General features: G+C 44.6%; 1 protein-coding gene across 2 annotated transcripts in view; it reads right to left on the bottom strand.

Annotated features, from left to right (window-relative positions):
* Window positions 1-12,196: 12,196 nt before the first annotated feature.
* The window catches only part of ZHX1 (zinc fingers and homeoboxes 1), a 43,693-nt gene continuing 40,887 nt past the window's right edge, over window positions 12,197-15,002 (bottom strand). For both annotated transcript variants that reach the window (XM_077809833.1, XM_077809834.1), the window contains exon 5: window positions 12,197-14,448. The gene's annotated coding sequence lies outside the window, so the exon portion shown is untranslated. The remainder of the gene's footprint in view (window positions 14,449-15,002) is intronic.

Here is a 15,002-nt window from a genome sequence, read left to right as displayed (position 1 = left end):
GTATGGGGTCTGCACAGAAAAAAGGCGCGGAACGATTGTCTGCCTTTGCTCTGACGGAGGGCGGGGCGACTGATGACATGGCTTACAGGGTTGGCTTACAGGGAATTAAAATCAACAAAGGGGGTGGCTTTACATCAATGAGTATTTCAGGCAGGACTTCATGGAGGGTTCCAATAAGAAATGGTGCACCTACGTAATTGTTCTTATTGGAACAAGTAGGTTGGTCTGGCCTCTGATTGATACATGGCTAGATTTACCTCGCTGCACCTTCTCTGTGAGTGACTGCAGTGTGACCTAGAGGAATGAGTCCCCTAGACGGGGGAAAGCAAATGAGTACAAAACAAATCTGGTCTATTTCTTGTTTTGATCCACTCCATCTATCTTTTACATCTTTGGCTGGCAGCAGACGGTGCAGAAGGATTGCAAGCCATCCACATCTCATGGCTGCTTGGCAGAAGATGGTGCAGTAGGATTGCTAGCCATCCTCATCTCTTGCCTGCCTGGCAGAAGATGGTATGTTAGGACTGCTAGCAATCCGTATCGCCTGCCTGCTCACCATAAGATGGTTCAATAGGACTGACTGCAGGACTAAAGAGAATGACCTGGTCAAGTCACTTCTAATGTAGTCCCTGCACCCATGTGTGGCAGGAGCACCTCGGACATGACGATGACGGCTACCAGTCCTACTGCACCATCTGCTGCCACAAGGCAAGGGGTTGCTGCTGCTGTGTAGCAATGCAGTACCACGTCTGCCAGCACCCAGGAGACATACGGTGACGGTTACCTGAGCGGGCTCCATGCTTGCCGTGGTATGGCGTCTGCACAGGTAACTCAAGAAAAAAGGTGCGAAACGATTGTCTGCTGCTGCTTTCACGGAGGGAGGGAGGGAACGGGGGCCTGACGATATGTACCCAGAACCACCCGCGACAATGTTTTAGCCCCATCAGGCATTGGGTCTCAACCCAGAATTCCAGTGGGCAGCGGAGACTGTGGGAACTGTGGGATAGCAACGCACAGTGCAACGCTCCGGAAGTCGACGCTAGCCTCGGTACTGTGGAAGCGCTCCGCCGAGTTAATGCACTTAATGCACTTAGAGCATTTTCTGTGGGGACACACACACTCGAATATATAAAAATGATTTCTAAAAAACCAACTTCTATAAATTCGACCTAATTTCGTAGTGTAGACATACCCTTAGTGGTATACCTGGAATCAGCCTGTAGCTGCTATAAAACAGAGGTGCTGTACCCAGAGTACATTAGTTTGAGGGTGTGCAGCTTCTTGCATCTTATGGAACATGCACACTCAGTTCCTACTCACTTTCTGGACTGCCAGGCACACTGCAGCTCAGCCCACAAGCAAAGCACCAGGGTCCAGCAAGTCCATTCAGAGCAAACAAGAGAAGGAAAGTGAGTAATCAAAATGGAATGTGGAGGTAGCCCAAACTACAATATGAAGTGTGAGACACTCCCAGGAGCTACTCCAAGGGCAGCCAGTTGGCCAACAGCTTGGATTGCAGTATCCTCTAGAGTTCAGGGTTTCAGCCGTTACTGTCTCCAAGGATACCAGCGTGGGCTGCAAAGTATCCATTTTGGAATGCAGACATTCCATCAGTTCATAGATAGCTCCTTTGTCTGGCAAATGATAGTAGAGAAGTAATTCCTGAGCACCGTGCAGGGGGCCTAGTAGCTTCCTGGACTGTTGGAGTCTGGAGTCATAAGTCAGACATAGAATAGCATTTTCCCCCGCCTCCCTTAGGCATTTTAAAGGCTCCTAGGGTATTAATTACAGCAGTATGAAGTACAGCTTAAGAGGGTTCACAGGCCTTGTCAGCACTGGAAATTCTCCAATTTCAGCCATCTGTGGCCAGCCACCAATGCAGCTGCACCAGTACAAATCCCTACTGTAGGCAAGCAAAGCTGGTATACATCATGATGGTGCAGCTGACCCTGATTTCAAGCAGGGATAAAGCTGTACCAGTGCAAACAGTGCCTTTGCCTGTCTACAGTAGGGACTTTGCTCTGGTGCAGCAGTAACCCACATACCTCCTGGATGTGGTGTACGCTCCCATCTAGTGGCACCAAGACCACTTAGAGAAAGAGATTAATGAGTCTGCTCTACAGCCTTAGCTAAGAGCCATATGAAGTATAGACTCAAGCATTAAGCTTCAGACGTCCCAGGTTCGATACCGCCCGCTGACAACTGGGGTCTGTCAGTGTTACACAGCTTCTCCAATGGCTGACCATCAATGGGTAAAATCCCATGTTGACAAGGCCTTAGCAGGTAAAAATGAACAACTGAAAAGCCTCAACAGCAAGCTTACTCCTTCAGTGGCCAGGTTTTTCTTTCAGTAGCAACCTGATTTTCAGAGTTGCTGAGTAACCACAGCTCAAGTCTGAAATCAGGTCATAAAATAGATTGACTCAAATAGCAGACAGGTTCCATTCCTCTTATAACAGAGTTCTCATGGACTTGTCACTGTGCCAAGAGGAGCCCTTACTTTTGACACATTTGAACAGTCACAACTGTGGTAGGGGGGAAAAGAGATATTATGATGTAACATAAAACATGAGAAGCTTACTGAAAGCAGCTACCTATAGAAAAAGCAAAGTAGATGCTACTTCCCCAGTCAAAGCAGAGTATCTGCTGTGACTAGAGGTGCGAGCCCTATAGGGAGATTTCCTCAGTGGGAACGGAGCCTCCAAATTGTGTAAGTGGAATCTTCAATTAACTCTGAATTTTTATACCTTAAGGCAAGGTCAGGTCCCCACAATCTATCTTCATACATAACATTCTCATAAAAAGCTCTTGTTTTAAGGGCTGTCTACTGCCCTCACGCCCAAATGACTAGCTAACTGCAAGTTAGGGCTATAAAAAAAGTCAAACAGTCCTTCAGGACGGAGTCTCCATATCCAACCCCCTTTACTTAGACTGTAAGCTCCTTGAGACATGGGCTGTTTTGTTAAATATTTGTACCCCACCTAGCACTGTTGGGCCATGGTTTATGATTAGGGCTTCTAGACACTACCGCAATCCTACCATTAATAATAATAATTAAAGAAACCCAGCAATCAAAAATACCATGAGGTTAAGTGTCTGAAGTCAGCACTGTGACAGATATTGCACCCTCTGCAGTATTTTGGGAACCATTGTATTACATTTATGAATGGTTTATGTATGACTGTGTTCTACTCCATGGGGGACGGTTACCACAGCTCCTGCAGGAACTAAAAACAATGGGGGGTGATTACCCCTGAGATTGTAATTGTAATTGTAAACACTGCCAGAGAAGCTCCATGCCCTGGGCTGGATTGCTGGGTTTTATAGAGACTAGAAAACAAAGAAGGGGCTTTTGGTATAAAAGGCTGAACTTGAATTGATGCATGGCCACCTTTCTGATTCAGCAAACAGACAAGCCCTTCTGTTGAAGGGGGCACCCAACCCTTCTGGAAGGGTTGGAAAGACGTTGTCCTACTATGGCCCCTTGAAATGGATAGGTGATTCCAGGTATGTTTAGCGTGTATTTAAATCTGTTTGTTGTTCTTATTAGGTTTTCTCTCTAACGCTTTTACCTGAAGAATAAATGTGCTTAGAAAAAGTTGTGTGGTAGCTTGTAGCTACCAGCAGTACACTGGCCACAGCCCTTGGAGAGAATGCAATGCACATGCTCTGGCCATTAGGCAGACTGGGTTGATGGGAATATCACAGTGTAAGGCAAGGAGCTGTACAGCCTTAAAACTCTGGGTCATAAGGGAGTGGGAGAAGGGTCCTTGCCCAGAGACAGATAATGGCTGGAGACCTGAGATCTGACTGGGTACTCCTGGACTGGACCATGGAAGGGGTTGGGGGGAATTACAGGTGCAGTTACCCTAAAACTGAGACACGTACTTCTAAAGATCTCTCACGCATTTGTAAGGTGCCTATGAGTTGGTATCAGAAGACATGAGAGGTTAATTACCCCTACAGTACCATGAGTTCTTTGAGATGTTTGTCCCTATGGATGCTCCGCCACAGAATGTGCGCATGCCTGTGCACTCTTGACCGGAGACTGTAAAGCCGTGTCCACGGCCGCACGCCTGTGCAGAGCAGCTGTTTTTGTTCCCATACGAGGGCACTCAGTTCCTTCTCAGCCATGAAGGAACTGATTCCTAGGTCAAAGTATTAGACCTAGTTTGGGCTAGTGGTTCTGAGTGTGCTAGTACTGAGGCTCCCCTACTAACAGCTGAAATCACTGAGAGCTGTGTTAAGTTGGGGGGGGCCTGAAGACACGTTGCTTAGCAGTGTGGCTGGTGGAGAGGTGTGGCAATTGGTTGACTGGAGCAGTGGTGCATGTAAGGTGCCCCTCTATCTCCCCTCCCCTTCCACTCAGGCTGGGAGGTAAACTCTACAGATGAACTTCTGAACTCTGGGGCTGCACTGACCAAGGGTAGAAAACTGTGGGAAGGGTGACTTTTGGGTTGCTGGACTCAAGAACCACTCTGGATGCTGCACGGACCAAAGGACAGAAACGGTGGGGTGGCTATTGGGTTGCTGGACTTAAGACCCTGAGGAGAAAAGGACACTTGCTTGGAAGTGGGTTTTTTGCTCATGGTTTATGTTATGAATCCTGTTTGTGGTGTTTTCCCACATAATGCCACATTGTTTCCCTCCTTTATTAAAAGGCTTTTGCTACACTCAGGCTCTGTGCTTGCGAGAGAGGAAGCATTGCCTCTTAGAGGTGCCCAGGGGGGTGGTATGTAATTGTCCCAGGTCACTGGGTGGGGGATCAAGCCGGTTTTGCCTTGTGTTATTGAAAAGGAACCCCTAGATACTGAACCCAGCCCTTGTTGCTGCTAACTCTGACAGGCAGAAGGGTTACACTTCCATTTGCAAGGTAGGTAGCCCTGGGGGAGGGGTTTCTACTGCCTAGTAGGACCTTGCAGACCTACTCCGAGTAAGCTTGTTCCTCCGGATTCAGCCCTGGAGCTTCTAGGCTGTCAGATGAAGAGAACTCAGATTCGAGTGCAGCAGCTGACCATGGTCCCAGGAGATCAGGTCTGGGTGCAGCGGAAGCTGCAGTGGTGACTCCATGGACATGCCTAAGAGGGTGGTGAACCAATGCTGTCTGGGCCATGCTAGAGCTACCAGAATGACCTGCACTTGGTTTTGGTTGATCTTTATCAGAACTTTGTGAATCATCAGGATAGGAGGAAATGTATAGTACAGAAATCGTGACCATGGCAACAGAAACACATCTGAGGTACCCCAGACTGTGACCTTAAAGGGAGCAGAACTGATGGCATTTCCTGTTGTTGCACATGGCAAACAGGTCTATAAGGAAGTCCACTGTTGGAAGATGTCCCTCACGATGTCTGGTCAGAGAAAGGAGAAAGACCTGCTGGTGAAAGGAGAAAGACCTGCTGAGGTGATATACTAGCTGGTTCTGTGTGCCCAGAAGGTAAGCTGCTTCTAGATTGATGGAATGAGCAATGCAGAGCTCCCGCAGGCAGAATGCTTCCTGACACGTGGGGAAGAATGTGTGCTGCCCTGCCTGTTTGTGTAGACTATAGCCATCTGATTGTCCGTGAGAATCAAAACAGTCCTGTCTGCTATGTGAAGAAGAAATGCCTGGCAGGCCAGATGGACCAGAGACTGGTTCTTCTCTTGGTGCTTACGGTGCTTCTTCTGAGGTACTGGGGAAGACGGTCGGTGCCTAAAGTCCCGAGCCTTTGGAGACCACTTTGCACCAAGACTGAGGTGCTCAGTGCTGAGTCCATGAGGAGGACCTTCAGTCATGTAGCTCATTCCTTCTTGGTCTGGAGCCCAAAATGCCTGCAGATTTGCCACTGGTCTTTCCTACGAGTTTCCCCAAGCACTTGAGACAGCTTGAATGTTGTTTGCTCAAAGGCATAAGAACGGCCATACTGGGTCAGACCAAATGACCATCTAGCCCAGTGTCCTGTCTTCGGACAGTGCCCAATACCAGGTGCCCCAGAGGGAACGAACAGAACAGGTAATCATCAAGTGATCCATCCCCTGTCGCCCATTCCCAGCTTCTGGCAAACAGGAAGTAGGGACACCATCCCTATCCATCCTGGCTAATAGCCATTGATGGACCTATCCTCCATGAACTTATCTAGTTCTTTTTTGAACCCTATTAGTCTTGGACTTCACAACATCCTCTGGCAAGGAGTTCCACAGCTTGACTGTGCGTTTTGTGAAAAAATACTTCCTTTTATTTGTTTTAAATCTCCTGCCTATTAATTTCATTTGATGACCCCTAGTTCTTGTGTTATGAGGTGTAAATAACAATTCCTTATTTACTTTCTCCACACCAGTCATGATTTTATAGACCTCAACGATATCCCCCCTTAGTCGTCTCTATTCCAAGCTGAAAAGTCTCCCTCTTCTTAATCTCTCTTAATATGGCAGCCGTTCCAGACCCCAATCATTTTTTTTGCCCTTTTCTGAACCTTTTCCAAGTCCAATATATATTTTTTGAGATGGGATGACCACATCTGCACTCAATATTCAAGATGGAGGCGTACCATGGATTTATATAGAGGCAATATGATATTTTCTCTTATCATCTATCCCTTTCTTAAGGATTCCCAACATTGTTCGCTTTTTTGACTGCCGTTGCAAGTTGAGTGGATATTTTCAGAGAATTTCCATAATAAGAATATTTCCATAATGACTCCAAGATCTCTTTCTTGAGTGGTAACAGCTAATTTAGACCCCATCATTTTATATGTATAGTTGGGATTATGTTTCCAATGTGCATTACTTTGCATTTATCAACATTGAATTTCATCTGCCATTGTGTTGCTCAGTCACCCAGTTTTGTGAGTTCTTTTTGTAGCTCTTCGCAGTCTGCCTGGGACTTAACTATCTTGAGTAGTTTTGTATCATCTGCAAAATTTTGCCACCTCACTGCTTACTCCTTTTTCCAGATCATTTATGAATATGTTGAATAGGACTGGGCCCAGTACTATTTATCTTTCTCAGTTCTAAAAACTGACCATTTTGTTTCCTATCTTTTAACCAGTTAGCAGTCCATGAGAGGACCTTTCCTCTTATCCCATAACAGCTTACTTTGCTTAAGAGCCTTGGATGAGACACCTTGTTAAAGGCTCTCTGAAAAATCTAAGTACACTATATCCACTGGATCCCCCCTTGTCCACATGCTTGTTGACCCCCTCAAAGAATTCTAGTAGATTAGTGAGGCATGATTTCCCTTTACGAAAACCATGTTGACTCTTCCCCAACAAATTATGTTCATCTACGTGTCTGACAATTTTAGACTTACCACAGGAGGCGCAGGGCTTGAAACCCGGCGAACGAGGCATGCCCTGGCACTGGGGAAGCGGACAACCCCACTAAGGAAGCACGGGGCATCCAAAACTGCCTAAGTTTTAAAAACTACTACAAAACTAACTAAAATACAACTATTTACACTAAAAACTGGAGAAACAACCACTAGGAGAAGGATTGCCTGAGCAATGAAGGGTTCCAGCAACTGTCAGGGGTGGTAAGAAGGAACTGAAAGGGAGTGGGGTCAGCAGGGCCCTTTATACTGGCACTACGAGTGTGCAACATCAGAGGGTGCTGGAGCTAACCCAACGGATATGATGAGGGGAAAAAATTCCAGCAGGTGTGCTCAGGGCGCGCACATACCCCCTACATTGGAATGGACATGTGCAAGCACTCGAAGAAGAAAAGCCTATTACAAAACATAGGAAACTCTTGTGGGAGCAGTGGATAGCTATGTGAAAGCACATGTCTTGGAGGTGAAGGGCGACAAACCAGTCTCCTGGATCCAAGGATGGAATTATGGTGGCTAGAGTCATCCTGAAGTGCTGTGAGAGGAAATAAGCATTTAATTTTCTGAACTGGCCTCCACCCTTCACCCTTCTTGGGAATTAAGAAATAGTTGGAATAGAACCCTCTTCTGGCAAACTCAGAGGCAACCTGATCAATTGTCCCTAAGAGCAGAAGAGATTGGACTTCCTGCTTTAAGAGCTCCTTGTGAGATGGGGCCCTGAAGAGGGATGGCAATAGAGGAAGTGGATGAAATAGCCCATGTCAGCCATCTCTGGTATCCATTGCCTGAGGTGATGTGCTTCCAGACAGGCAGGAAGTGGGACAGTCAGTCTCCAAAAGGCGGGTGGGTGGTAGAATTGTACAGTGGAGGATCCAGGGAAATCGGTTGCTCGATTCCCTCAACAAAGCAGTCAAAACCGTCTCTGAGAAGGAGGTGCAGATTGGGTAGTCATAGAGGGGAGTGGTCCCCTTTCGTGAGGTTTGGATCTCCTCGTCAAAGGCTCTGAAGGTCTAGGATAGGCCTTGTGTGGTTGTACAGGCCGTGTGTGGTCTGTAACGTTTGAGCACCTGCTAAAACCTATTTTTATTGCAGACACAAATTCTCAATGCCTATAGTGTTGCCTTTCAAGCTTTATGTGGAGAAGGTGTCTGTGTCCATGCTGATAAGTTTGGACTCTTTAAAGGGTGGGTCTCCAATGGTATTCTGCTGATTAACCTCAACTGATAGTCCAGAAGCCTGGAGCCAAGATACTGACTGAATAAATGGAGATCACCTGAAACTAGAGGTTCGTCAAGATGTGTGGTCCCTCTCCATATTTCACATGTGGGTTACACATGTGCACCATGTCCCTGTCTGGAATTTTCTTGTAAGCAATATCCATTGGTCGACCCATGCACCATAGCTCTCCTCATGCTCCAAACTGAGGGTGTAAAGGACAGCGTGGACCAATGCCTCTCCAGTTCCTACTCTTATTGCAAATCTGGCTAATGCTCAGCAAAGGGGATGATGGGCAGGTAGTAGAATGAAGATAGGGACCACACAGCTTGAAGAATCTCCAATTACAGGTAAATAATCTCCATTTCTTCTTCGAGTGATGGTCCCTATGTGTATTCCACAGGAGAGAGATTAACAAGCAGTGGTCAAACATGGGGTGGATGTGAGGATGCAGAAATGATAGCTGACTGTAATGCTGCTGTCCCCACAGCTGTAGCTGCAATAGAAAACTGGATTCTGCATCCTCAAAATAGGCTCTTCCTCTGGAGTAACAATGTCCTGGAATAGACATGATCCCTACAGGAGGGGTGAATGAGGACAGAGGAGGGCAAAAATGTCCTCTGGAGAGACACAGGTCTCAGACCACCCTGAGGTGCAGCGAGTCCATCGTGGGAGCTGTCAGATCTGGCGCTTCTCTGGTCACAGCGGAAGTTGGATCCATTTGGGACCCTGTTGTTATAGGCACAATGTTGGCTCTAGATATGGAAGGGAGCACTGGAGGATGCTTGTCCTTAGCCTTAGCTAACAGAACCTATATTGGAACCAGCAGATCTGTACCCTTGAGTGCCACTTTCTCTTGCCAAGATTAATTAAGACTTACATCTTTAGCGCCCATACATGCAGGCTTTCCTAACTTTGACAGAGTTGGGGAGGGATCCTTTCTTTTCAGGGCAGTCTTTGACAAAGTTGGTTTGTCCATGTCTATTGGAGTGCCCCTGACTCTCCTGGGAAGCCTCCTCTTTAGGCTTAGAAGTCTTAGCCTCCATTCCTGATCTCCTGTTCTGGGACGTTCTGCCTGCTTGATGACACTAATGTCTGAGGGAGGACCCAGGTCAAAGATCTGGGGGTCTCATTGCTTTCTCCATCAGGTGTTTCTTAAGTCTCAGTTCCCGACTCTCACGAGTTCTGGGGGGAAAGGAGTGGCAGGTGTTGCACTCCGCTGAGATGTGCACCTCACCCAGGCAGCATAGGCCGCATTAATGTTAGTCACTCACAGAAAAGCAGCAAGGCCAGAAAACACAGTTCTTGAAGGCAATTGTCACGGAGTGTGGGGGAGTCCGTGCCCTGCACCCCTCTTCCTGGGATTCATTGTGACTCTCAGCCAGCCAGTAAAACAGAAGGTTTATTGTACAATAGGAACACAGTCTAAAACAGAGCTTGTTGGTACAACCAGGACCCCTCAGTCCAGTCCTTCTGGGGGGAGGGAGCCTAGACCCCAGCCTTGGGGTTCCCTGCATTCCATCACCCAGCAGAAAACTGAAACCAAAAACCCTCCAGCAGGGGGTCTCCTGCAGCCTTTGTCCAGTTTCCCGGGCAGAGGTGTTACCTCCCCCATCCCGCTCCTGGCTCAGGTTACAGGCTCTCAGGTCTCCCATCCCCAGTGAAACTCTCCTGCCACATTCCCAGGTCAACACCGCTCCCTACTGCATCACAGCCATTTCCTGGGGTGAGGAAAAAAGGAGAAACAACCATCTAACTACACTACAAAAATACTAAAACTCTTTACAGGCCTGACGCAATAGACAGGCGCGGAGGACACTGAAGAGTCCAGCTTAGCCCATGCGGCAGTAAGAAGGAACTGGAGAGGCATTAACCTGCACCCTCCTTTATACTATCCGTTCAGAGCACAAGAGCAGCTACGGTGCATGTGCAGACCAACAGACTCTGCTTGCAAGAAAATTCCAAACTTAGGCACATGGAGTGCGTGCATATCCAACGTATGGGGTACACATAGGGACCGTCACGCGAAGAACCACAGCAGTAGCCAGGGATCTAGGAGCCATGTCGGTGACATTGAGAGCAGCTTGCAGGGAGCCCTTCCCAATCCACTGGCTCTCAGAGAGAAGGGACTTCTTCCCCTAGCTCACAGAAGCCCGTAGGGAATTTCAGTAAAGCAGAGATTAAGAAATTATTGCTGTTGACAGAAGCCCAAACCTTTATAAGTAAACACTTACCTGGAATGGTGAAGAGGGAATGCATATAAAAATGCAAATTAAATTTCCTGATCCACCCTAACACACTATAGTCCCTTCAGATTGACTTTAAACAATGTTACTAGGTCATAATCCCTCCCTCCCGACCCCACAAAAACAATAAAGCCATCCTTACCCAAATGGTGCACTGAATGCAGATGTTTTCAGCTTCAAAGTGCTTTGCAACTATTTTCTGTCTAACAAGATAAACGGTCAGCAAAACACACACCCCAATGGGTTCAACCATCTAAGTGAGAACATGACGGAAGAGTTTTAAAACAGTATTATTCATATACAGGTTTGGCATCCGGCATTTCCAGATCACTCTGATTCAGAACTCTGACCTGCTTCACTGATCCAGACAGTTATAGCACATACTAAATGTTGCTCAAGATGAAACCAGTAGATGAAGCCTGTGTTGAGTGTGTGTCTTTGTGCGGGCACTTCACTTTAAAGGTCTGTTCCCATCCTGCTGAAAAAGCTCTTCCAGAACCCTTTTGTGAGCCTGTGCAGCCAGAAGTGGACCAGGAGTGCCCCGGGTAGCAGCTCAGAGCTTTGCCCATTTCTTATAAAAAACTTTTTCTGGGTACTGGTAGCCATATTTAGTTGCTTAGAAGTCGTAACTGTATCTATTAAACTGAGCTGCCTTTCCTACAACCTTGTCTCAGTTTCTTGTCTTAACGGGACACCTTCAGACAAGCTAGACAATTTAAAAGTAGTTCCAGGCACTATACCTACCCAAGTCACCCTCCCAATATTTTTGCTTTAACAGTCAGATTTTCCTTTCTTTCTTTTTCTTTCCTTACTTTTGTTTTGTTTAAGTGTTTCTTCTCTCCCCTCTCGTGTGAAGAGACCACAGGGGAAACTCACTATACAGAGGCAACAGTTAAACTAATGATGTAGCTGTATGATCTGATTCTCCACTGCCTTGTACAGTAATTTACTCCTAGGCAAAGCAAGTGTAAATTGCTAACAACTCAGAATGATAGTGTTTTACACTCACTCTGCACAGGTGTAAGTGACTACACAAGGCAAGTGGAAAATGGGGCCCAAAGTACTTCCATCAAATGCACAAACACAATATAGATATAGCACCTGTTCCTGCACTTCGTTGTTGTGCAGACAGATTGCTGTGCCCATGTTGAGCCTCATTAAAATCAGTGGGATTCCACATGGGTGCAGCAGTCTGCTGCATGCAACAAATTGCAAGGTCAGGGTCTTGTTAGGCAACGCTCCATTTTAAAAGTATCTTTAAAGGCTTCAAGTACTGCGTGACTGCACTTGGATTAGAGACCATCTCTGCCAAGTAACCCATTTTTGTTTATCCCTTAAGAGAGGCGTTACTATACTTCTGTTTATAACTATTTGATTTTCATTTAAGAAAATGGAAAATCACTAAAAAGAAAATTACTACTGAATGCTGACCTTTATTATGCACTCAAAGACACAAATCAACTGGGTAAGACAGATTTTTTTCTTCTTCTCTGTCAAATAAATATTTTAAGCTAGCAAACATCAGATCAGCATTAAGCACTGAGCCTGTAAGGAAACACATACTGTTAAGAATTATATACAACTATAGATGGTTAAACATTATTGCAGTGGAAACAGATGATAATATAAATATATTCAAAGGCTTCATTTTACAATACCTGAAGCACAACAAATCTGTTCAACAGCTGAAAAGGTTAAGAAACTGTCAAATAGATCAAAGACCACAATCAGCAATGCTGAAAGACAAAACAAAACAAACCCCTCCCCCCAAACAGCAATTTAACATTACACTTCAGAGTGCTCTACGGAGTAAAAAAGAAAAATAAAGCAGTGCACGAAATTTCTGCATATTTTACATTATTAAAAAAATAGTAATTGACAGCAGTATGAAAAAGAAATAAAGACACCAACTCAGAAAGCCAGCTGGGCTGTTGCGAAAACATCAACTAAATCCCAGTATTTTGGAATCACTAATAAAGCTGTAGTTTAAAAAGGTAACCATTTGTAAAAATGACAGCAGCATGCATATTCAGGGCTCCTCTGTAACTCTTTTGTTAGTTGACAAATGCTTAAGTAAAAAACATTCTTTATGATGTCGCATTCTATGAGTTGTGTAAAACAGATTGCTCAAACAAACAGTCTATAGTTTTTGGACTGGTATAACGATCAATAATCAGGTTGATTTTACACCGGGATGCGTATTCCTCTTAGTGTATGGGAATAGCTATGCCAGTGTAAACCACTCTTATATAGATATCAGTGCATTCACGCTAGGGAGTTGTTCCACTTTAAGTATACTAGTATAGTCAAAATATTATAACTTGTGCATGTAGACAAGCCCTTAGTCTTATTCAGGCTAAGCTCACGTACTGGCTCCAACTGGAAGTTTGTGTGAATGAAGGCAAGCAAGTTTTTCTCTGCAGTTATTTGTACATGAGCGGGGCTTTAAATGGAACATGCTCATTTCAAAAAAAATTTCTCTGAAGAAAAAGCACATTTAAAAAATAGTCCTGTAGCCACAAATGGGGAAATTTTCAAAAGGCACAAAGGGGATTTAGGTGCTCAGCTCCCAATGACATTTGGGGGAATTGGGTGCCTAATCCCCTTTGTCATCTTTAAAAATATCCTCCCAAAATTATTTTAAAAATATGAATGAAGTGCATCTGCCTTAACAGAAAGAGTTTACATGAATGTTCCAGGCCTCCTGACATGGTAACGTAGTTAACAATTAACAAAGAGAATGATGCTAGAAAAGCTCTGGACTGCTACATATTTGAACAAAGACAGTCTGCATAATCCTTATATAAACACACACACACACACACACACACACACACACATTCAGTAAGAGCGTATTACATTATTTCTGTTTTCAAATTTTTGGTACAAAGTTTATTTCAGTGGTTCCCTCAGTATTCATTCTTCTGGCAGCTTCTTTTTATTTTCCTCTTTCCCTTGTTGTTTTCTTCAGGCATTAAAGCAAACTAGGCCTCTACTGAAAGCAATAATGGAAATTACAAATATTTTAACAGTGGCACTCATTCATATCTTCACCTCAAAAAAAAAAAGAAATCCAGAGACAAGATCCATAATGATCCATAATGATCCATAATGATCCATACTGCCATAAGGCTTAGTTTTGTAATATTGAGAAGAATCCCATGCATTCCCAATCGTATGTGGAAGTTGTACAAGTGCATGTACAACTTTCAAAGTTTGTGCAGAGCCTGATAAATAAGACACAAATATCAGTTACATTTACTTTTTCTAAGAACTTTTACTCTGTAAAATGTTTGGTCACTCAAAGCTATAAGCTTAATCACATATCAAAGACCACAGGCAATAAAGCCCATCTTACTAGAACGTACAGTATTAAGCCGGACAAAAATCTAGTGGTCACTGAAGCCCCTTCAAAAAAGGTCTAAAACAGAAAGTTTCCATCATGTATCAGAATAAAAATGTACTGTATTAAAATTTGTTTTACAAGTAGTCTTTTAATCAGTCTTCTATTTACAGTGCAGAACTTCTACCAGCTGCAGTAGTTTAACTTTGGCACAACACTAAGTTCCAATCCTTTTGAGTATTCAATCCTGTGTGTGTCCCAAAATTTTCTTGGTTTCACGAAAGATTAGGCCCATTCACAGTAAACCAGATATCTTGCTTCCCCTTCACCACTTTGGGCAGCTACAAAGGAAAGACACTGTAAGCTACAGAATCATTCAAGAGAAACGCTTTTTTCTAAAATGCCACAACGGCTTCCTTTAACATGATTACATACAGCAGACGTAGATCATACCGCTTGCTACATGCTGTTCACCTCCCAAAGCTTTTCTGGTCATTAGTCAATCACTTTTCTTGTACTTCAAATACCCTACAAAGCATTAACTTGATTGCATTTCACATGTGAAACAAGACACAAATATATTGCAGTTACTGAAAACTGCAGAGCACTATCATTTATGTAAACCATATTGATTCCTGTTAACTCTCCTGTGCACATGAAGAGTGGAATCCAGTGCAACATTTTCTATAAATAAAGCCTTCCCAGGGAGGACAACTAATTTTTAATATTGGTATTATACAAACTGCAAATATGCCCAGATCAGACTACTTGACATATCTAGAAACATTTTCAGAAGCTGGGACTAAGGAAGAAAGCTACTTGGAAGTCATAACATACCAGGAATTCCTGTGGTTTGTCTTGTCAGAACACAGCTGATGGCTTTGCAACTCATGCT

Source organism: Eretmochelys imbricata, chromosome 2 (assembly GCF_965152235.1).
Source record: "Eretmochelys imbricata isolate rEreImb1 chromosome 2, rEreImb1.hap1, whole genome shotgun sequence".
Classification (NCBI taxonomy): Eukaryota; Metazoa; Chordata; order Testudines; family Cheloniidae; genus Eretmochelys; species Eretmochelys imbricata.
Note: the sequence above shows the minus strand (reverse complement) of the source record. Positions and strands in the feature narration are given on the sequence as shown.